Below are 18,163 nucleotides of genomic sequence, written 5' to 3' on the forward strand. Positions count from 1 at the left end.
ATTGGAGGCAACTGTGGATAACATCTCTTTTAGAGAGTTGGAGTAGATGATGGAACCTCTTTTGTGAAAGGCTTCTTTCCCTAGATGGACTTTCCCTAGTTCTCACCGGATAGGGAACATTATATAAAACAATGCATTTATTTAAAATAAGTTCCACAACAGAATATCCCAGCCACAACATACACGCACCCTCCTAAACCTGCATTGGAGGCAACTGTGGATAACATCTCTTTTAGAGAGTTGGAGTAGATGATGGAACCTCTTTTGTGAAAGGCTTCTGTCCCTAGATGGACTTTCCCTAGTTCTCACCGGATAAGGAACATTATATAAAACAATGCATTTATTTAAAATAAGTTCCACAACAGAATATCCCACCCACAGCACACACACCCTCCTAAACCTAATAAAACACACACTTATAACACCTTTCTCCAACATATTCCACCCAGACTACTCACAAGAGACAAACCTCCTCCCCCATACTGTCCCTCAATAATAACTTCAAAACAAGTAGTCTGGCATTTTAAAACAAAAAACATATTTTTCAACAAGGAAAGGTCTTTGTTAAATGCTCATCAGATGAGCACCTGTAATCTTCTAGTGTTCTAAAAATGTGTCCAGCGGCACTTCTTAGGCCATCTTCTCAAACCGGTACTGTGGGGCTGTCTCCAGCTGGCCTTGGCACTGTTCTTTGAATTCATCCTTCTGGCCTTTGACTGCAGCAGGCTGTGGAGTTCCTAAGGAGAGAACACAAAAAGCTCGGATTTGTATTGCTCCCTAGTAGAAAGCACGTTTACAATTTCACACACACTGTAAATTCAACCCAGGGCCACTGAAAGTAAGTAACTCTAGTTGTACTGGGTTTAGGCTATAATGTATCTAATTACCACACTTTCCCTAATTCACCGCCACCTACATGATTTAAAAAAAAAATTCTCGTTACTAAAATAAATCTAAAAAATACTAAAAAATAAATCACCACGTCATGATGCCCAGCAGCAGGCACTTTGGAAAGGTTAATGGGTCATTTGAACCTAACCGTTTGCCAAGACAGCATTAAAAGTAATACAATTACAAAACTGTGAAATTGTACTGCCACAGACTGTGCTACCTTACGCTGTCCAAGTTGCGTTTTCTTGCCACTTAAATCAAAACTGTCAGGTAATTTGTTTTTTATTGCTGCATAATAACAGCAGTCCTGCCATTATTCTACCAATTCTACACCCACACCCTCTACTTTATTTTCCTACCAATAGCACAAAAACTATTGTACTTGGAATAGGGACAGAGGGCCTGATTCTAACTTTGGAGGACGGTGTTAAACCGTCCCAAAAGTGGCGGATATACCACCTACCGTATTACGAGTTCCATAGGATATAATGGACTCGTAATACGGTAGGTGGTATATCCGCCACTTTTGGGACGGTTTAACACCGTCCTCCAAAGTTAGAATCAGGCCCAGAGTTACGTAAGGCTGACGTTACGGCTTGGATTAGGATTTGCTTACTGTTAAGGATGTAAGGGAATGTATGATAAGTTTTTTAGGTAGGAGCAAGTGAAGGAGAAACCGCGTTTTGACTACACACCCTACTTTATTTTCACCCCACATTGAAAAATCTGAACAAAACTTAACTCGGATAAACTGTTTTTGGAAAGTGTGGTGCACATTCATTTAATTGTGTCACAGTGATTAGCAAATGAAAAGTGCCTTTTCCATGGAAACTCTGACCTACCCAAGTGCCAACTTTGGTTATAACACGTTTAAAATAAAATAAAGAGACTCACTTAAAAAACACAAGTAAAGTGCAGTTATGCTTTAGAACTAAAATTAAAAAGACACTGCAATTTGCAAGTTAGTTCCACTAACTATAACTTATACTACAGTCCTGAAAACCACAACTCGCACACCAAATTCAATGATCATCACTTCACCCTCATTTTGACAGATGCTATTATAAATGCTGTAAACAATAACCCATCTCAGAATATTTGCCACATTAGCAGTAACAACTCCAAAGGCAAGAACAATAAATACATTTTATTTTATTTTTTGAGAATGTGTTTTTTAAATGTTTATGTGTGACCCTCTCTGTTGCCACAGTTAGGCCACAGATTATATATATATGTATATATATATATATATATATATATATATATATATATATACATATATATATATACATATATATAGGCAGCATTGCGTTGAATATATTTGAAATTATGCCCAGAAATAAAGGAGCATTGAATACGTCAACTTTTGAGTGCGGTTGTTCCTTCACTTTTGCAAATGAATTTGATTTGCAGATATATATATATAAATTTATTTGTGTATATATATATATATATGTATATATATAATATATATATGTATTATATGTGTGTATATATATATATGTATTACCTACTGGCAGTCTCCAGTAGATAATTATAGTTGGGACCATTTTCTGTACAAAAAGCATTTTTTGACTTCCCTATATCTTTGGCATATTTTGACTAATCAGGGTCTGCTGCAGGCCCCCAGGCCCCGGGAACCATCACCTCCCTGGGGCTATTGATGTTGGAGGGGGGCTGCCATCGAGGAGACATTAAGGGCCCTGGGGACCTCCACTTCCCAGGGCAGGCTCCTGCTATGTCCCAGGGTGCCCACCCCCGGGACAGAGCTTTAGCTGTGACTTTGCACAAGATGTAGGCAGGGAAGCAAAGGAAACATTTTTCTCACAGAGAGGGAGCTGCTTTATCAATGCCAGCTTCCATAGCAGGTGGGGAGCTGGTTAGGACTCTGGTGGTCCCCAACATTGTGACAGGGTGCCCAGGTCACTTGGCTGGGCCCCAGGGGATGCAGTCCCTGGGGTGGAGATCAGCCGTAGGGAGGGGGGACCACACAGCTCTCCTCCCCAAAAAACATTTGCATAATTAGGCCAGGCCCTGTGGGACGGGGTCCCCGGGGCAAAGACCCGCATGAGGACACCCCCCCCCCACCTCCATAAATAATTGTAGTCATGGCCTCTGGGGATGGGGACCCAAAAGCCCAGGTTATCCTGGGAAGGGTGCCGCGTGGCCCCCCTCCCCAAAAAAACAATTACATATTTAGGCTGGGCCCTGCGGGATGCTGTCTTTGGGGGCCGAGATCAGCCTGGTGAGGTGGCCATTGGGCCACCTTCCCCACAAAAAATATATTTAGCCTCACCCCAGGGGAGTGGGTAGTCGCTCCTAGATCGGCCTGGGAAGGGGGCAAGCAGACCTGCGGCCAATTACTGCTGTGCATGGCCAAAGGCTGTGTGCAGCATGGGGTTGGGTGCTTAGGGGTGTTGGCTGCAGGGGCTGGCCACAGGCCAGGCCTTGCACCCAATAACTACTCCACACTGCTGAAGGCTGGGCACAGCACGGGGTTGGGAGGGGTACAGAGGTTAGCTGATGTGCATAGCCGAGGGCCGTGCACAGGGAAGGGGTTGGGTGGTTATGGTTAAAGGGGTTGGCTGCAGGGCCTGGCTGCAGGCCGGCCAACCTCCTCTGCGCACACCCGAAATTCCCGTTTTTCTGAAGATGAGTTACGAGGCATGGTGGATGAAATCATAAGAGTAGAGCCACAATTGTTTGGACACGTGTCCAGCGCACTCTTCGCATGAGGAAAATGGAAATATGAGGTAGGATGGTTGACAAATTGAATGCTGTAGATACCACCCTTCGCACAAAGGAGGAGTTTAGGAAGAGGTGGAATGATCTCAGGGGCAAGGTCCATTCACTGGTTTTCAGGCACCAGCTGCAGAACAAAAAAGACTGGTGGTGGCCCTCCCAGTGACCCATTACATCTTTTTCCCTGAGAGGAGAAGGTCTTGGCCATTCATCAGCCTGCGGACTTGACAGGAATACCTGGGGGAGTGGAGTCTGGTAAGTCACAACACAAAAAATTGCACCAAAATGCTATGTCATGCATGCTCATAGCTCAACTTTAGCCTCATTTACTGTTACTCAACTCACCAGCCCAGTGTTCAGCTGTCCAAAGAGCTCTATTTGGCAACTCACAACTGAAGTGTTCTAACCTGGGGAGATGACATTTGTATAGTACGTGTAGTACAGGGACTGACATGACGCCAACTCCCAGCAGGCACTGTTCTAGAACTCCAACACCAGACCAATGGTCACTTGTTCAAAGACCCCTGTTTGTTACCTATCAATTTAAGGGTACACACCTGAGGAGATAACATTTGCCAAGTGTGTGTAGTACAGGTGGTGTAATGACGACAACTTCCAGGAGGCACTATTCCTGTAACTACAAACACTAGCACAGTGGTCACATGCTACAATACATCTGTTAGTGAACTCCCAATTGCAGTGTACTCACCTAGGGGGGAGAACACTGGTCAAGTGTGTGTAGTAGAGAGTGGCCTGACTGCAACTCACAGGAAGCACTATTTTAGCAACTCCAAACACCAGAAGAGTGTATACTTGTCTAACAACCTCTTTTTGGCAACCCTCAACATAGGTTTACTCAGCTGGGAGGATACAATTTGTCAAATGTGGGAAGTTGAGGGAGTGATATGACTACTAAGGCTAAGAAGGCCCTGTGTCTTTAAAACCAACCCCCAGCCCATTGTTCTCTTGTCTACATACCATTATTTTGTAACTCTCAATTGAAGTGTACTCACCTGGGAGGATACCATTTGTATAGTGTATTGTATTGTATAGAGTGTACAGGGAGTTACATGACTGCAACTCCCAGGAGGCCCTGTTACTGTTACTCCATCCACCGCTCCAGTGTTCACTTCCCTAAATACCTTTCTTTGAAAACCCACACTTGAAGTGTACTCACCTGGGAGGGGTGACATTTATCAAGTGTATGAAGTAATGGCAGTAACCTGACTGCTAAGGCCAGGAGACTCTGGGGGTCATTCTGACCCTGGCGGTCGGTGATAAAGCGGCGGCCAACCCGCAAACAGGCCGGCGGTCCAAAAAATGGTATTCTAACTCTGGCGGGAACCGCCAACACAGGCCGCCACATTAACACTCCGCCCGCCACGGCGGGACCGACAAACAGCGCGGCGGTCACCGCCAACAGGCAGGCGGCAGACAATGTACCGCCCACCCTATCACAACTCACCAATCCGCCACTTTTTCCGGACCGGGAGCCCCGCCGATAAAAACACGGCGGAAACAGACAATGAACAGGAAAACGCTCACCTATACACACTCCACGAGGAAGGAGGACAGCATGGAGCCTGAATTATACATCCTACCAGCTATTGTCTACCTGCTCATCTACCAGGAGTACGAACGCCGGCGCAGACGACAACGGTGAGTACTGCAACTACGACACAGGGGAGGGGGGAGGAGAAAATCTTACGGGCACATACATGCGCCATACACCCACCTCCCCACCACAAATACCTACACCCCATTGCCGAGCAACAAGTCAGAGTGACACCACACAAACCCCCCTGAATAATGCAAAGACACAATTTAAATGTTCGAAAAAATATATGTATAAATAGCTCCATAGAAGGAATGGCAAATATGCCTTATAAAAGATACAAAAATAAGGAATGAACATAGTCAACAAGATATCCATAGGAAAAAAGTCCTGCACATTCAGTCAAAGTTCCATAGTCCGTGGGCCAATGTGCACAAACACATGGGCAAAGCCCACACAGGAGACCACATACCATTGGAGAGAACACTGCAGGGGCATCAGATGATAGAAGTACAGGCACCTCAGGGGGAAGGGAAGGGGGAGCACCTCAGACACATGAGTCCACGACGCCAGATCCACGAGGGGCCTCCATGCCCACTGTCCCATCCTGGGGGGTGCAAAGCCACAGTCCATCAGATGGATGAACCGGCACTGTCAATGGGCCAGCAGTGCTTGACAGGAAGGGCCCAGCGGAGCGGTGCTTGAGATGAAGGGCCCAGCGGAGCGGTGCTTGACAGGAAGGGCCCAGCGGAGCGGTGCTTGAGATGAAGGGCCCAGCGGAGCGGTGCGTGACAGGAAGGGCCCAGCGGAGCGGTGCTTGAGACGGCGGGGCCCAGCGGAGCGGTGCGTGACAGGAAGGGCCCAGCGGAGCGGTGCTTGACAGGAAGGGCCCAGCGGAGCGGTGCTTGACAGGAAGGGCCCAGCGGAGCGGTGCTTGAGACGGCGGGGCCCAGCAGAGCGGTGCTTGAGATGAAGGGCCCAGCGGAGCGGTGCTTGAGACGGCGGGGCCCAGCGGAGCGGTGCGTGACAGGAAGAGCCCAGCGGAGCGGTGCTTGAGACGGCGGGGCCCAGCGGAGCGGTGCTTGAGACGGCGGGGCCCAGCGGAGCGGTGCGTGACAGGAAGGGCCCAGCGGAGCGGTGCTTGATACGGCGGGGCCCAGCGGAGCGGTGCTTGACAGGAAGGGCCCAGCGGAGCGGTGCTTGACAGGAAGGGCCCAGCGGAGCGGTGCTTGAGACGGCGGGGCCCAGCGGAGCGGTGCTTGAGATGAAGGGCCCAGCGGAGCGGTGCTTGAGACGGCGGGGCCCAGCTGAGCGGTGCTTGAGACGGCGGGGCCCAGCGGAGCGGTGCGTGACAGGAAGAGCCCAGCGGAGCGGTGCTTGAGACGGCGGGGCCCAGCGGAGCGGTGCTTGACAGGAAGGGCCCAGCGGAGCGGTGCTTGAGATGAAGGGCCCAGCGGAGCGGTGCTTGGGATGAAGGGCCCAGCGGAGCGGTGTTTGAGATGGCGGGCCCGTTCAGCGGTTCTTGGCCCGGCGGGGCCGGTTCAGCGGTGCTTGCCCCGGCGGGGCCCTGTTCAGCGGGTCTTGGCCTAGCGGGGCCCGTTCAGCGGTTCTTGCCCCGGTGGGGCCCTGTTCAGCGGTGCTCCTCCCGGCGGGGCCCGTTCAGCGGTTCTTGCCCCGGCGGGGCCCGTTCAGCGGTGCTCCTCCCGGCGGGGCCCTGTTCAGCGGTTCTTGGCCCGGCGGGGCCCGTTCAGCGGTTCTTGGCCTGGCGGGCCCGTTCAGCAGTTCTTGCCCCAGCGGGGCCCTGTTCAGCGGTGCTCCTCCCGGCGGGGCCCGTTCAGCGGTCCTTGGCCTGGCGGGGCCCTGTTCAGCGGTGCTTGCCCCGGCGGGGCCCTGTTCAGCGGGTCTTGGCCCGGCGGGGCCCGTTCAGCGGTTCTTGCCCCGGTGGGGCCCTGTTCAGCGGTGCTCCTCCCGGCGGGGCCCGTTCAGCGGTTCTTGGCCCGGCGGGGCCCGTCCAGCGGTTCTTGCCCCCGTGGGGCCCTGTTCAGCGGTGCTCCTCCCGGCTGGGCCCGTTCAGCGGTTCTTGCCCCGGCGGGGCCCGTTCAGCGGTGCTTGCCCCGGCGGAGCCCTGTTCAGCGGTTCTTGGCCCGGCGGGGCCCGTTCAGCGGTCCTTGGCCCGGCGGGGCCTGTTCAGCAGTGCTTGCCCCGGCGGGGCCCTGTTCAGCGGGTCTTGGCCCGGCGGGGCCCGTTCAGCGGTTCTTGCCCCAGTGGGGCCCTGTTCAGCGGTTCTTGGCCCGGCGGGGCCCTGTTCAGCGGTTCTTGCCCCAGCGGGGCCTGTTCAGCGGTGCTTGTCCTGTGTGTCTAGGGAGCCAGACCTGGGCAAGACTTCCCGCTCATTCCCCATCCGAACTTGCGGTCGCGGCGCCCTCCTGCGATGGAGTCCTGGGCCCGTGGGTGTCGTCCGTCACACCCGGGATGGGGCTGGTGGGGACCTCCTGGGCAGTTCGCCTGCTGCCTGACTTCTCCGCCCTGCTGCCCTTGCCCTCCTTCGCTGGAGCTCTGTGGCCCTTGCCTCCCTTGGATGATGTGGCAGGTGACGGGGCAAGGCTACTGTCCTTGGTGGCAGCCGTCTCAGGCTTGTCGCGCCGGGCCTTTTTCTTCTTTGTCCTCTTCCCAGGGGGGGGGGCTGGCTGTCCCCTTGCTGCTGGCCGATGTTCCTGCCCTAGGATCTGGTGGACTCCAATAGCCCTGCACTATGGTCACAGTAGATGCAGGGCTGGTGGTGGCTGAGGTGCTTTTTTTGCTCTTAGCAGATAGAGGGGGTGGGTCAGTGATTGGAACGAGTTCAAGGTTGGAAAGGAAAAGGACTTGGGGAGGACAGGGACGGGTAGGTGTAGTGGGTTTGGGAGTGGAGGAAGAGGATGTGGTTGTAGGAGAGTCAAGTGTGCTGTCTTTGGGTGCAGGTGCTTGTGACGGAGGCTGTCGTGAGGTGCATGGCTGTTGGGTGGTGGCTGCCTGCGTTTGTGTGCTTTGGAAGAGAGGGTGACAGACACACTGGGAGAGGACACAGGGGACGTGTAAATGGCAGTGGGGGTGGTGACTGCACGTGTGCGGACTGTAATGGAGGGTGTGCTGGTGATGGAAGTACTGGCTGATGGTGGTGTGCATGCAGGTGTGAGTGGAGACGTCACAGGGAGGGAGGGGGGAGATGAGGAGGTGGGGGACACAGAGGTGGTAGTGACTGTTGGCATGTCTGCATCTGGATGTTGCTTGGGTGAATGCTTGTGGGATCTGTGGTGCTTATGTCTGGATGAGCTGCCCTTGGGTGTAGAGGTGTGTGCAGGCTGGTCTGATGGTGTGGATGGGATAGGCAGAGGAACAGGAGACTGGGACTGGGTGGAGGGAGTCAGAAGAGGGAGGCTGGAGACAGGGACAATGGCTGCCATCAGTGCTGAGGCCAGAGCGTTGAACGATCGCTGATGGGCAGCCTGACCCGAATGAATGCCCTCCAGGTATGCATTGCTCCGATGCACCTCCCTTTCTACACCCTGGATGGCATTCAAGAGGGTAGACTGCCCAACAATGAGTGTCCTGAGGAGGTCAATGACCTCCTCACTGAGGGCAGCAGGGGTAACTGGGGCAGGGCCTGAGGTGCCTGGGGCGAAGGAGATGCCCGCCTTCCTGGGCGAGCGGGCACGGAGCGAAGGCTGAGGGGCTGCTGGGAGGGCGGGGCTGGTGCGCTGGGTGGCGGCTGTACCTGTTGTGGCGGTGGGCACGGATGTTGTCGCCACCGCTAGGGAGCTCCCTTCCGAGGACGTGTCGGTGTCGCTGACGTCTCCACGGGTCCCCGTTGTGGAGCTCCACTTGCCCTCCGTCTCACTGGTGTACTCGGAGTCTGTTGTATGGCCCTCCGGGGCCATGTGAGATGCAGCTCCCTCGTGCGCCAATGCCACTTCTCCTCCGCCTGATGATGCTAATGCACACATGAACAGGAAGACAGAAAAAAGGGGGGGGGAGAAATGAAGACAGGTTGAGTGCATGCATTGGCAACACCGTTGTCGGAGAGGACAGACACAGAAGCCCCCTGAACTAGGCCGCGCAATGGGGGTACACTACTCAGTTATTGTGACTAGGCCTACAGGTCTATGGACGACAAAAGCACACATGGGTGAGGCCGGACCATGGATAGCTGTACTTGGCACCCTACAGAGGTGGGGGCGGGGGCACAGGGCCGTGTCTAACGGAGGGGCCTAGCCTACAGAATGCGCCCTGGCCTGGAGATAGCCACAGCCCTCCTCCCCCACCCAGACACCTTCACTGCGCGCAAAGATAGCAGAATGTGCTGATACTCACCCCCTTGTGTCTGCTGTGATGTCCTCAAAAGCCCATCCAAATCGGGGTAGGCCACCGTCAGGATCCGGGACATCAGGGGGGTCAACTGGCGGCTGGCACCCCTCCTACGTTGGGAGCCCATCCCCAGCAGAGACTCGGCGGTCTTTCTGGTCCCGCGGCGGATGTCCTCCCACCTCTTTCGGCAGTGGGTGCCCCGTCTGTTGTGGACCCCCAGGGCCTGGACGTCCTTGGCGATGGCACGCCAAATATCGATCTTCTGATGGGCGCTGACCTATGTGACATGTACAGGGTGGTAAAGGAAATCGCATCAGTTTTCTGCCTGGTCAATGTGAGTGCCCCCCAACCTTGCCATGTGGCACATGCTCTCATCTTTCGTGCGTTGCACTCCTCATTCGCTCCCCTCCCCACCATCTGACATACACCCCACCCAACACAGGCATAGCCCATTCAACGTGCACCCTGTGTACTAACCTGTTGGTCTGGAGGACTGTAGAGTAGCGCATACTGGGGGAGGACCCCATCAACAAGTTTCTCCAATTCTTTGGAAGTAAAGGCAGGGGCCCTTTCCCCAGTCGCAGCAGCCATTGTATCTCCCAGACCGAGGTCACAGCAGCACTTGCAGTATAGGTCCTCTCCTGTGGATGATCAGGTCTCGAGTGATTAATCAGATAGAAAATGGCGGTCACGCCCGCGGCGGTGTGTACTGCGACCGCAGGCGCACATCGTCATTGGCTCCTGAGAGCCATAGGGTTCAATGTTAACCAATGCTGCTTTGCGCCGCGGTCTTCGACCGCCTACCGCCACGGTGTGCCACGCCAGCGCAGTGACCTCACATCCCACTGTCACACTTCACAGGTCAGGCAGCCGCCATTTCAAGGGCCCACATGGCATGATTTCTACTGCGTCACACAGGCCTAGGCCTTGCATTGCCACTCATACAAGCCATTCAATGCATAGCGATTCGTGTACTGTGCAAGCTGTGTGAACGAACCTGTGGGTTGCTTGACTCTGTGCTCCATGTTGTCCTTCCTAGGCACCGTCCGATGGGACTTGCAAGGAGAAGGATGAATCCTCCCGTGTTCCGGCCGCTGGTGGACCTGTCGACAATGGAAGAACGACATATCATACTTACATACCGGCTTGACAAAGCAACCATACATGAATTATGTGCCCAGCTGGAGCCAGACCTGATGTCCCCTATCCGCCAACCCACAGGGATTCCCCCTCTGGTGCAGGTTCTGTCAGTACTCCATTTTTTGGCAAGTGGGTCTTTTCAGACAACAGTGGCCATATCATCTGGGATGTCTCAGCCTATGTTTTCTAAGGTTTTGTCCAGAGTGTTGTCTGCCCTGATGAAATACATGTGGAGCTACATTATTTTCCCTGAGGTGGGCGAATTGGCTACAGTGAAGGGTGATTTCTATGCCCTTGGACATATCCCCAACATCATTGGTGCCATTGATGGGACCCATGTGGCTTTAGTACCCCCAAAAGACGATGAGCAGGTGTACAGAAATAGAAAAAATTACCATTCGATGAATGTCCAGGTGGTCTGTTTGGCTGACCAGTACATCTCCCATGTAAATGCCAAGTTCCCTGGGTCAGTGCATGACACGTATGTCATGCGAAATAGCAGCATCCCTTATGTGATGGAACAGCTACAGAGACACCGTGTGTGGCTAATAGGTGACTCTGGTTACCCCAACCTGTCGTGGCTACTGACCCCAGTGAGGAATCCCCGGACCAGGGCAGAGGAACGGTACAATGAGGCCCATGGGCGAACTAAGAGGATCATAGAAAGGACCTTCGGGGTCCTGAAGGCCAGGTTTAGGTGATTGCATATGACAGGGGGATCCCTCATGTACTCACCAAAGAAGGTGTGCCAGATCATCGTGGCCTGCTGTATGCTTCACAATCTTGCATTGCGACGCCAGGTGCCTTTTCTGCAGGAGGATGGTCCAGATGGTGGTGTTGTAGCAGCTGTGGAGCCTGTGGAGAGTGAAGAGGAGGAAGACGACGGGGACGACACAGACAACAGGGAGACAGTCATACAACAATACTTTCAGTAGCACCCAGGTAAGAATCAGCCACCTCATTTTACATTTACTGAAGGCCTCATGCGTCTCCACTGTCTGTGTTTCCCCCCAGTTCCTGTTAACTGATTTGTGACTTTCCCTTCCCTTTTCAGAGCTGTATGACCCACTGCCTGACTTCAGCTTTGTTTGCCCATGGACTAAAGCTTATTGAGATTGGTATGTTGTCATCACAAAGTAACTGGACATTATTGCACCGTTATGTGTAATACATTTGTTGTAAATACAAGCAGACTCCTGTTTTTTTAAGTGCAATAAGTGATTTATTTTAAGTGCTACATATCGGTACATGATTGGGAAACGGTGATGGGTGGGGGTGGAGTAATGTCCATGGCAGAGTCCAGTTCTCAGTCGCACAGGTGCATTGGCCATATGCCTGGGGAAGGATGGAGCAGGGGCAGTTCAAAGTTGGACAGGGTGACAATGTGGGACAGTGGGATGACATCAGGGGGTATCTTAGGCTGGCGGGGGTCTTGCAATCCTACTCTGTCTTCTTGTGAGATCTCAGGTTCCGCTTGCGGGGTGGTTCTTCTTCTGCAGGAGGTGGGGTTCTGGTGGCCTGTCGTTGTGTGGGGGCCTCCTGTCCACTAGCGCCGGCGGAGGTGGTAGGCTGTTCCTGGCCTGGGCTAGTGACAGGGGCCCTTTGGGGTGCCACATGGTCCCGCAATGTGGTGACGATCTGGGTAAGGGCCACGACGATGGTCCCCATTGCGGAACCGATGTTCCTCAGTTCCTCCCTGAACCCCATGTACCGTTCCTCCTGCAGTTCCTGGATCTCCTGGAACCGGGCCAGTACCGTCGCCATCGTCTCCTGGGAGCGGTGGTATGCTCCCATGATGGAGGAGAGGGCCTCTTGGAGAGTGGGTTCCCTGGGCCTGTCCCCCCCCTGTCGCACAGCAGCCCTCCCAGTTCCCCTGTGTTCCTGGGCCTCTGTCCCCTGGACGGTGTGCCCACTACCACTGCCCCCAGGTCCCTGTTGTTGTTGGGGTGGTGAGTCAACCTGGGTGCCCTGTAGTGGTGGACACACCGCTGATTGACGTGTCCTGGAGACAGAGGCATGGGCCCGCTGGGTGGGAGCTGTGCTGGTGTTCCCAGAGGGGGTTGGGTCTGGTGTAGCCTGTGGCTGTCTGTGGGGAACCGACTGTTCAGAGGTCCCCGATGGGCCGGCTGGTCGTCTGGCTCCAGGGAGACAGAGCTGCTGTCATCGCTGGGGGCCTCTTCTGGGGGTGGGATGGACATCTCGGGACCCTCCGTGGCGGTGTGTTGGCGTTCGGGTCCTGCAGGGGTATAAAGGTATGGTTATTGCTTCTGTGTGTGGCATTTCGTGTGATGGGTGGGTGTCCGTGTACCCAAGTGCAGGCATTTCCTTGTGGGGGCTTTTGTGAGGGTGGCTTGTGGGGGTGATGTGTGTGTGCAGTGGGCATGCTTTGGTGATGGGTGTCCATGCTTTGTGGTCGCATGCAGGGCTTGGTGTTGGGATGGGTAGGTTGTGATGGTGAGCCTTTTGCTAGGGGTTGGTGTGATGGGGGAGGGGGTGAGGGTGGGGGTATGATTTGGCATGCAGGTGGGGTGGGGGTGGGAAGCAGTAGTGAAGATTTGCCTTACCAGAGTCCATTCCTCCAAATACTCCTGCGAGGCCCTCAGGATGCAGGACGTGCAAGACTTCCTCCTCTGGGGGAGTAGGTGGGGGTCCGCCGCCAGTCTTCTGCACCACAATGTTGTGCCTTGATACCATGGAACGCACCTTCCCCCGTAGGTCGTTCCATCTCTTCCTGATGTCGTCCCGATTGCTTGGATGCTGTCCCACCGCGTTGACCCTGTCCACTATCCTTTGCCATAGCTCCGTCTTCCTGGCAATTGTGGTGTGCTGCACCTGTGCCCCGAAGAGCTGGGGCTCTACACGGACTATTTCCTCCACCATGACCCTGAGTTCTGCGTCACTGAACCTGGGGTGTCTTTGGGGTGCCATGGGGTGGTGTGGTTGAGGTGTGGGGTGGCATTTGTGGTGATGAGTGTGGTGCGTGTGGTGGTGTGTGGTGTTTGGTGCGTGGATTCTGTGTGGGTGATGGTGTTGTGTGCCTCTGTGTTGTGGGATTGTCTATTCTGTGCTCTCTCTCTAGCCTTCGTCAATGATTCCGGGTCGTAGGGGCATGTGGGTGATGTGGGTGTGTGTTTTATATTGTGTTGGGTGTGTGGGAGTGGTGTTAGTATGTGTATCAGGTGTGTGTATTTCAAACTGACCAATGTGGCTGAGTTTTCTATGTGTGTGTGTATTTTGACCGCGGCGGTGTGTACCGCCAATGGAATACCGTGTTTGAAAGACCGCCGCGTGGATTTGTGGGTCGGAATGGTATGGGCGTATTTCTGTTGGCGTGACGGTGGAGGTTTGGTCATCGCCATTTTTTCGCTGACCTTTGGTGTGGCGGACTTTTGTGGATGTCGGGTTTTTGGCGGTTTCCCAGTTGCGGGTCAGAATGACCGTGGCGGTTTACCGTGGCCGCGGCCGTGTTATGGCGGTCTTCTGACCGGCGGTAAGCGCCTTTTACCGCCGAGGTCAGAATGACCCCCTCTGTCTCTCTAACTCCAAACAAAAGCCCAATGTTTACCTGTCCAAATACCCCTGTGTCGTAACTCTCAATTGAAGTTTACTCACCTGAGAGGATAATGTTTGTATGGTGGTGGTAAGTAGTGTTACCAGAACGCAAAGCCCAATAGGCCCTATCTCTAGCTCCAACCACAAAACCAGTGTTCAGTTGCCCATATCCATCTATTTGTGAACGCTCAATTGAAGTTTGCTAGACTGGGAGGATAACATTTGTCAAGTGTGGGCAGTATGGAGAGTGACATCACTGTAACTCACAGGAGGCACTGTTTCAGTAACTCCAAACACCAGACCAGTGGTCACTAGTCCAAATATCCTTGCTTGCTAGCTCTCAATTGAAGTTGACTTACCTGGGAGTGACCAAGATACAGATTATGCTCATCTCTGAGATGTCTGGCTACCAAGTTCCATCTTGACCTGCTAACCCAAGATGCAAATATTGAGGACAGGAAGGACAGCTTTCCCAGTGTGCAAAACAATTATTTCAAAGGCCTCAGGATGCATAACCAGAACGGTATTGACAGCAGACACATTCACTCTGCTCTGATCACATGATCACTCCAATCACATATACTACAAACTCCTGGTCTGCCTTCATCACAATCAACTAGGCCTGAAAATGGCCAAAGACATATCTTGCCTAGCCACAGTTTGGCCTGCACTGATGGCAGGATAGCATTCTCAGTCCATCCTCCCAGGGGCTAAGGATCTGCACATTTTAGCAGCTGCTTGACTGAAATGAAATTGGTATGCTTCACAAATGTCACATCAATACAACCAATATCATGGGTACTTACCACAATAGGATTAACCACAAATTAACTTTATACAAGGTCTATACTTAATGTAACATTACATTGTTGGAGGTAGATGTCACAATACAACAAGTAACATTGTATCTTTCACATCAATTTGTGGAGGTGACACTGGGCACACAGAGGCCGCAACTACCCCCCTGGATGAAGCCCTCAGTGAAGAAGACGCTCCTGAACGTCTGGACGTGCAGGATGGTCTGACCCATCTGGGAAACTTGGTCAGACACCAACAGTGAGTCTCACTGTGGCCACATTAACACCTGGCCTGGTTGCCTCAACATCACAGGAAACCATTCACCCCCAACCGATATACAAAGCACAGTGTCTACCATCTTGTGCACCCCAGTACTGGATGCTGAGCTGCAGTGCAATGCGTTGGACAATGAGGGTCCAGCCACAGTGTGGCAAGGGCACAGGGCCATGGGTTTAGGGTGTGTGGGAGGGATGCTGTGGGCCTGCGGGGTGAGGGCACTGAAGTTGCTCCTGGCTAGGACACCATCAGCCACATCTTGGGGGTCTATCTGGAGTCCCAAGGTATGATGGTCCAGGCCTTGAACAAACTCCAGGAAATCGTGAAGCTACAGAGGGACATGAATAGGGACATGCCACAACAGATGGAGGCCCACCATAGCAGCATGGCCTCCCTAACAGGGGTGATGAGGAACATGCACACAGTCCTGAGCATAGCTTTTCAAAACCAATCGTTCTAGCCCTTTGGCTCATCAACACCAGTCACATCTACATCGATGCCAGCCACTGGAAGGGAGACCCTGCCAGAAGAAGAACCTACCCCAGACACACCTGCCCCTAAAGCAGCAGACCCCCACCCCCCCACTCAAGCAGAAACATCCAGCCAAGAATACAGCAGGTGCAGATGGCAAGACACCCACCACTGTCAGCAAGTGACCTCTTCCTAAAGCATCTCCTTGGTGTGCCATATATGCACTCTGTTGACTGATCCTCAACCGCCTACCAATTCCAATGGGAGGCGTACTCTAGACTTTGGACTCCCAATGGTGTGGAATCTACTCTAATGATATCTTTCACCACGACTGACACCTTCACTTTATTTTTTTCTTCTTTTCTGTTGTATTTTCTGCAGCAGCATTACAATAAATTCACCCATCACAAACTCATTGTCTTCTTGATTAATTTCAACATTTTGCTATGTAGAGAGGCAAGACCATGTGAACCATATGATGAAGACATAACTTTCTGGTGCAAGGAGGGATGTGTTACAGGCACACAGTGTCCTGCTCAGGATTACACCCATTACTCACAAACACATCCATACAAGTATTTGGGCACACTAAACATTTTATTCCAGTGTACAGCACATAGGCTGTCTATATATCTGGACTTTTGGAAACAGGAATGTGTGACTCATACTGAGTCAAAGTACATATTCCAAGGTACAGACCACAGACGGAACGGGGTTTGTCAGACTATGGGCCTTATTACGACACTGGCAGTCTCTGTCAGACCGCCACCAAAGCATCAGTCTGGCCTCCACATTACAACCGTGGCTGAGCCGCCACAGTCAGCCTGCCAAAACCGCAGGTTGCTGACAACCAATAGCCTGGCAGTGACAGTGGTCGCCCTGGGGATTACGAGTCCCCTTTTCACCAGCCTTTGCATGATGGTAGCCCTGCAAATGCAAAGGCTGGGGAAAAAGGGTTGACAGGGCCTCATGGGGGCCCCTGCACTGCCCATGCACTTGGCATGGGCAGGTCAGGGGCCCCCATCGACAGATCCATCATGCTTTTCACTGCCTGAATTACAGGCAGTAAAAAAGCACGTTTGCTGATGGCTCAATTATGAGCTGGCATCAGTGTCAAGGCCCTGTTCCCCACTGGGCCTGGCGGTGGAAAAGCTGTTTCCACTGGCCGGCCCAGCAGGCATCTCTTAATAGGGCCAGCAGACTGAAGACCGGCGTGGTGGTCTTCGTGCGATTGAGTTTCGCCGCCCGCCAAACTCATAATAGGGCCATTGTCCTGTAAAGTAGGCAAACATTAAAGTGGATGATGTTACCAGCTTGAGCCTCATCACATACCACACCAAAGTAATTCAACATCACATAATGCAAGATACCGACAGATGGTAGTACAACAGTCTGTGATCACAGGCCCATCCCAATCCAATGACGATGTATCTGGTGGTGTGACACAACATATTTCAGTGTTGTGGCACAGGCACTGTGTTCTGCAATGATGAAACACATCTACAGCTACATAAATACAAGAAGAGTGTTTAGCCAATGTGAAGGACGAATGACTCAGCTTCAATCTATGACTACATATTTCATGCCCACACGATGACACACATGATGCAATCAGCACAACACAGCACACAAAACAAGTCCAATGTCCACTTCTGACCTTTCACCCAAACACTGTGGAAGCTACCTTGGTACAGGTACAGGTCTCATACATCCCAAATCTGTCACCTATGTTACCTGGGACAATCCATGTACACTTTGAATGTCAGAGCAACACCAGATACCTGCTAATGTCACAACCCTGAAATGCCCACACGGGGATGCATGGTGAAGGTACCTGTACAAAGACAAAACAAGGAGTATAGACTTGAAAACATACCTATTACACAATTCAGATAGCAAGCAACTGGAAATGTAATTACATTGCAAGGAACCTAACACAAACAAAGCAACATTCATTACATCACATGGCATACATACACTCGTTAAAAGTAGCTGTTGATAAGAACTTCCCGGAATTCAGCTCCTTCTTCTTCACCACTGTCATCCTCACCTGGCGGCACTACAGGCTCGCCTTCCTCTGGAATGTATGGGGTATTCAGCTGCAGGGCAATGTTGTGAAGCATGCCACAGTGATTTGACACATTTTTCTGGGTGAGTAGAGGAGGGACTTGTCTAGACACCTAAATCTGTCCTTCAGCCCAAAAGCCAGCTCCAATACCAGCCATGTTCTTCCATGGGCCTCACTTGAAGTGGACTTCCCCTGGCATAGTTAGATTCCTCAGTGATGTCAACAACCAATGAGGTTTTGGATATGCGGATTTCCCTGTAAAGGAATGGGACATATGTGCAACAATGAGTCACTCACTTCATGATTGTAGCACCTGACATTTCACA

General features: G+C 52.4%; 1 long non-coding RNA gene across 1 annotated transcript in view; it reads right to left on the reverse strand.

Moving 5' to 3' along the window:
- Positions 1–18,163, reverse strand: part of LOC138295813 (uncharacterized) — a 165,835-nt gene that overhangs the window by 11,997 nt on the left and 135,675 nt on the right. Inside the window, exon 2 of the long non-coding RNA XR_011203689.1 lies at positions 588–737. This is a non-coding gene — a long non-coding RNA (uncharacterized lncRNA). The remainder of the gene's footprint in view (positions 1–587; positions 738–18,163) is intronic.

The sequence above is a fragment of the Pleurodeles waltl genome, chromosome 5, assembly GCF_031143425.1.
Source record: "Pleurodeles waltl isolate 20211129_DDA chromosome 5, aPleWal1.hap1.20221129, whole genome shotgun sequence".
Lineage (NCBI taxonomy): Eukaryota > Metazoa > Chordata > Amphibia > Caudata > Salamandridae > Pleurodeles > Pleurodeles waltl.